Genomic DNA, 6,793 nt, shown 5'->3' with positions numbered 1-6,793 from the left:
AAAGTGTAGTTGTGGCACTTGAGAATGAATGACAACATATGTTTGATTGGCAAAGGACAGGTGGTTGGTTGGCAGACAAGGAGGCACAGAGATGGGGAAAAGTGTTGATGAGCAGAGACTATGCTGTTTATGTGGGGGAAGCAAAACCCAAAAAGGAAATTGTTCCTTTTCTCTGTTGCCTGCCATTCTCCCCAACTCTGCCATACAGAGATCCCTTGCCACTTCCTATCTACAATGGACCTGACCTTAGCTCCATGCTTGCTGAAGAGGTCCATTGTGAAATTATGTTCTCAGTGATCTATAAGTAGAGGTTCTCAAAGCCAGGCAAAGAGGCTATTGGGTAACCCCACAGTTAAATCAAGGCCTGATTCCTTCTGTCGTTTATGGCAACAATGTCTGAAATGCAAGAGCTCTTGGTTCTTGCTGTAAAGAAATCTCACTGCAAACACAACTGTTTAGCTGAAGATGATGTGTTCTTGTAGTCAATTGGGAAACGTTCGTAGTCCATTAGGGAAAATAAAACATGATATGGAGACATGATATATGTTCTGTTCTTTGCGTTGATAAGGCATTGAAACAAGGCAGGAGTAACAACAGATGCTTTTTTATTTCAGCTTTAACAGAACAACACAAAATGGCTCTGCTCCCTTTTATACCTTCTGCAGGGAACAGCATCAGCCAATAAATGCAACATATTTTCCCGCTCTGCACATGCTCAGTAGGCTGGAGATAGCCTTTCTGGCCCGGGCAAGCCACATTGTCTGCCAGGGTCTCACTGTAGCTTCCTGCACCTGCTCTGTCAATCACAGGCACAGGACATAACAGTATAGATAGTAAACTACAGGATAAAATAGAGTCAAAATTTTAAAGAAGCAATTATAACCATGAGAGAAATTATGGAAAATAAATCCATAAAATTATCCCAGGTTACAATTTAAGAGAAAATTAGTATAAAATCTTCCACAGATAGTATATAGTTCTGACAATAATTACAAAAATAGATAAATCAAATAACAAAAAATGCTATAAATGTGTTATACAAGGAATATTTTATCTTATGAGTGGTCATGTAAAAAAAATCTAAAAGTACTGGAAAAAAATAGAGTATTATTTTTTAAAAAATATTTAAAACAACCCTTGAATTGAAATATCAACTTTTTAAAATTAGGAATTGTTTCAGAACAGATGAATATAAAATATCACAATATATGAAGATACATGTTCATGACTTCAAGAACAAATTTTGCTCAACATTGAAAAGGGACACTTTGTTAACAACATTAGAACATTAGAACTAAAATTGCAGAATGTACAGGAATGGCAAAAATTAAAATTGCATCTAGAATAGAGGTTTGGCTAAACTTAAGAAAGAATTATTCCCTTGTATATTTTATGTCCTGCAATGGGGCAAATTCAGACAGAGTGTGATTTCTAAGGAAGAAATAATTGATATAAAGAAAGCAATTTCAATATTTAGAAATATTTATCAGTCTGGTACAATGGAAGGAAATTTATAATTACGTAGTTTCTTAATACTGTCTTAAAAGATTTTTCTTTTTCTCATTCATTCTATTAGCATGTGCATTTATCCTTGGAATAACGATAAATAGTCATGATATTAACATCTTGTTGGGACTTTTATAGAGATTTCTAGTTTTATTTAATGATACAATGGACTCACATTCATACAGTTAATTAAACTTTTTGTTATTTGTAAATTTGCTTATGCCTTCCTGCTGATATTTTATTCCTTTACCTATTTCTTTTATTTTCTTCTTTTTAATTATTGTTTTTTAATATTTAATCAAGAAAAAAGAAATAAAATTATACCTCTCTGCTGCCATTTAGTGATGATTTGTTTTTGCAGCCCTGATCCAGTATGCTTACACAATAAACATTTAATCATAAGTATTAAAAATGACAGCCATGAAAACAAAATAAAGCATTCAACTCACCTAGAAGTTATCATTAGAATATAACATAAAAAAGAAATGTTGAAAATTTTCCTTGCAGTTTTTTAACCTTACTTGCTCCATTAAAATATTAGTATTAGTAATGTACATTCACATGCAATAAACCCTTAACTACTTCTTTTTGTAAACAGTTTAAGAAATGTACATCAGACAGTCATTTAATGCAGGCAGTCATTTTGTGCAGATATTGTTTTTGCAAAGGGGTGTTTGGTTACTGTTGTATATTGGTTCCTTCAGAACAGTGTTTTTCCATCTCAGTAACTTTAAAAAGTGTGGACATTAACTCCCAGTATACCCAGCCACCATAAAGTTGCCTGAAGTTGAGAAAAACTGTTCTAAAACTGTAGCAGGATTTTGCTAACATCTTCAGCATCAATTCTAGGATCAGAAATAGGCTTGAAAACCATGCCTATCAATGCAACTTCAGGTTACAAATCTACCCTTGATATGCTACTTTGTCGCTTATTGTACCAAGAAAATCTCAAAACAATATCTAGCTAATAATCGAGATTTGTACACTGATATGTGCAGTGTTGTGATAAAAAAGCCATCCTCTTTGTGCACACAATGCTTATATTGCTGTAAAAAAGAGTCCCTATCGTGATGTATAATTTCAATCCTACAGATTTTGAACCGCCCATGTGGATTCTTTTTTATCTATCTTGGTTCAGGATCAGCTATGTCCGAGATGTCTGTTCTACGTAGTAAAGCAAAAAATTCTACAAGTCAAAGTATACAAGGCCCACAGTCAATAGAGCGATTCCTGCATCCAAGACTGAAAATCTTGTAAGTCAGTAAAGATGCAACAATAACAGCTTAAATAATTTTCTAATGTTTTTCTTGACATTCCAAAGCAGCTGCCTTCCTAGCAGTAGGGCCGGCTGTTTAAAATTTGGCAAGAAGGAACTCCTTCCTATATATGTTCAGGTTGTTTAAAATATTGTTTTGTTGCTCAAAGAAGGGAAAGAATTGCAAATGATAAGTTTCAATCTCTACTTTCCAATCTCCACTGCTGGCAGCATTTATAAATTGTGTAATAAATTTTATATTGCTCCTAAGAACTAGCCATACAAAGAGTAGGAATATCACCAGATTTCTTGATTGTCGCTGCATACATAAGAAGCTATGCCCCCCTTTTTTTAATCAGCAGAAAACATGGCCTGATGGTCCACTGTCTCCCTCTCTGAAGCTGTCTGACTGCATGGTTAAAATACACTCATCTTTTTTTTCATTTTTCTTTTGCCAAAGTGACACACAGGGAAAAAGTAATCAAGACTGATGTCAAGAGCACAGAAAGACCAATAACCTGAACTGAATGGAAAAGCTAGCAAACAAGGATCTTGACTTGTGAGAAAAACTGAACAGTGTCTTACATAAGCAAACAACCCTGATAGGAATGCTTTCTTATGAGAGCTTTTTTGTTTTCACCCACAGAGCAGCAGGCATAGTGGGCTTTTGAAGAGTCTTCCTCCTGTAATGGAATCATTGATTAGTCAGTATGTACTCTGATGTCAGTAATGGCCATCAGAATTATTTGTAAAAGCCTGCCTGCAATTCAAACAAAGGAATCACTTCCTGCTTGCTGGAAGAAAGAAGAAAAAGACCAAGTGCATATTAACAGACATTATGGAACAGAACAAACTGAGGTACCATATCCAGTAGTGAAAGATTATTTCCCTCTGCTGGACCTGTTTGGGAATGCATATTTCCAGTAAACAAAGTCTCATAAAAAGCATATTTCTAAATGAATAGGACTCTGGGGATCATAGCAATAAGTACTATAAAAATGAGCCCAGTTTTCCTGAGTGTGTGCATTTTGTGAGCCAACATTACAATCAGTCTAACTCATCTTAGGAGAAATCAAAGAGAAAATATAAATATTGCTGATGAACAGTAAGAAAATCAGTCTAAGGAGCTGAACTATAACTGTGAATACAGCACTGATTTCTCCAAGAGTTTGGTTGTATATGTAGAGAGAAAATCCATTTTAAAGAGGAAAGTTGAGACTTTGATCCACTCTATATTGAATTTTCTTTATGAGTACCATCTGGGCTTCAGTTAATCTACTTTAGACAATTGGAGAAGTCAAATATGAATAAGAAAAATGCATTTACATATAAAAATATACTTCATAGGTGTCTGAAATTGGCCACAATTATGTGAAAATGAGTCATCTGGTAAGACGTTATCCAAATGAGTAGACATCATGATGTTACAATGACTGAGATAAGCACAGCTGTATCATTCCCATTGTCATTCCCGTCATGATGCAAGTGTTACCATTTGTTTCTTTTGTTCATGCAGCTGCCTGTTTTATGCATATGTGTATCTGGATGCATACCCACAAAACTGATCTTTCAAAAGGTGCATCAGAGTGCACAGGATTGAGAACATGGAACTTGTCTACATCATTTAATGCAGGGGTTTTCAAACTTGGCACTTTAAGATGTATGCTGGCTGGGGTATTCCAAGAGTTGAAGTTCACATATTAAAGTTGCTGAGATTGAGATACTGACCTAAATAATTATACTTAACATGGGGAAACATGTCAATATTAAATATCGGTAGCACAGGAGAATTAAATAGATGAAAATTTGCCTTGGCTAAAAATACTTGAAATATGTTATAATTGAAAAAACTCCACAAAAACAAAAATCAGAATCAGTCTGAAATAGGGCAAACATGGCAGTTGAATCTTGTAGTATTGCCTGGATATGCAAAAAACTTGTGATACAGACACTGCAATATAGACTCTGTTGTTGCTGCTGTTAAATAATATGGTCATAGAAACACCTGTAGAAAGTTTTGAATTGTCTGTTTATGCAGACATATTCTCCCTTCCCTTTAATTCTAATTGTGACCCCATCAAGAGAGTTAAAGAATATGAAGGAAGAGTTTTAAATCAAGAACCTTTTGCCATTTCTGGCTCAGTTTTAGCATTTAACAAAGGGCCAAGATTTCAAAAGTAAGTACTTGTTGAGTAGATTAGAATTTTAAAAGACTTTTGGGAAATGAATGTCTGAAGTAAACAACTACATTTAAGACAAGGTAGTTCAGACAGGTGATAAACAAATGGATACTAATTTTGTAGCAATAATCTAGAATTTCTTCTTTGTTTACATCACTTTGAAGTAATTTCCAAATGCCAGGAAGTCAAGAAAATCTATTGGTAATTGCTGTCATCTAGGTCAGTTTACCATCCATACTGACCACAAGGCATGTAATTGATTTGCTCCCTTTCTAAGTGAGTCAGATGCCTCTCGTTCATAACACTGCAACCTCTTACTTCCATGGATGGTGTTTGTTATATTTGTGTTTAACCTGGGGCTTATCATATGAAAAGCCAGGAGAAACAAAAAGGGAACAGGGATATTCACAGAACATGTGCAATGCACATTAAAATTTGGGGAGAGCTTCAATTGCTGCCATCTAGACATTTTTTTATCATGCCCTGTGGACATCTTTGAAAAAGAATGTACAAATTAATTCTTTGTGATTCATCACAACTACCAATATAAATAGATATGCTAATAGAAAGTTGGTAAACATAGTGAACATCAAAAGGAGGGCTGAGTGAAGATTGTCCTTCTGGAACTCTGTCCCATCTCCACATAGGATCTCTGGAGCCTAGTCAGAGTGACCATCAGGTTCTTGGTCACTTCTCTAAGGCCCTCCTCCCCTGATTGCTCTGTTTGACTGGGTAACCAACTCTTGGAAGAGTCCTGCTTGTGCCAAATGTCTTCCATTTGAGAATTTTGGAGGCCACTGTGCTCTTAGAAATCTTCAATGCAGCAGAGATTTTATTGTAGGCTTCTTGTAGCTTTCCCCAGATCTGTGCCTTGCAATAATCCTGCCTTTGACCTCATGGCTTTTGCTCTGCTACGGTATGCATTGTTACTTGCTATATAGAGAGGTGTGTTCCTTTCCAAATCATGTCCAATCAATTTAATTTACCACTGATCAACTCCAATTAAGATATAGAAACATGTCAGTAACGATCAAGAGAAATGGGAAGCCTCTGAACTAAATTTCAAGTGTTGTTGCAAAGGGTATGAACACTTATGCCAATATAAGGTTTCAATTTTTTCTTTTTAATAAATTTACAGACATTTCTAAAATTCTGATTTCAATTTGCCATTATGGGGTACTGAGTGTAGATTAATGAAAAAAAATGAATTGTAATAACTTTATTTTTTAAATATATTTTATTATTATTTTTTAAATAATCACCATGAATATTTGGTACAGTGTGTTGTCTGAGTTTATATTTACAAACAATCAATAACAGTTAGTTTCTATAATTCCATATTCCACATAGTAGCTTTCCTAGATTTTCTCTTCTTCCAATAATATTCTCTTTTATCAATCTTAAATTAGTACATTTCTTAGTATTTTAGTAGAATATAGAACAATTGGATATAGACATTTTTCTGGTATTTCTATAAATAACAACCACATCAATATGAAGCTTTTCTAATCATCTTAATCACCTTGTTATAGATCCTGTTTTTAAAGTTTTCATTTAAATTTGTTTTCCCCACAATGTTCAAAAACATTTTTACCTGTTAAGATTTTCTTAGTTAATTACAGTTAAGTATTTAAGTCTTTTTCCTCATACATTCCAGCAATTTTACATTTCTCATATCTTAGAACAAAGGCAAAAAAAAGAGAAGGAAAAAAGAAGGAAATAATATACTATTTGAAAAACATGTCCCTTAAGCTAAAATACATTCATGTACAAAAAAGTTTCTATTCTTTTAAAGTATATTCAAACCAATATTTAATCTATAAGTATTCAGCTAATCTTTTAGGACTATTCA

This window comes from Crotalus tigris, unplaced genomic scaffold (assembly GCF_016545835.1).
Source record: "Crotalus tigris isolate CLP2741 ecotype Arizona unplaced genomic scaffold, ASM1654583v1 scf7180000017666.27876245, whole genome shotgun sequence".
Taxonomy (NCBI): domain Eukaryota; kingdom Metazoa; phylum Chordata; class Lepidosauria; order Squamata; family Viperidae; genus Crotalus; species Crotalus tigris.
The sequence above is the reverse complement of the archived record's forward strand: the minus strand, read 5'-3'. Positions refer to the sequence as shown.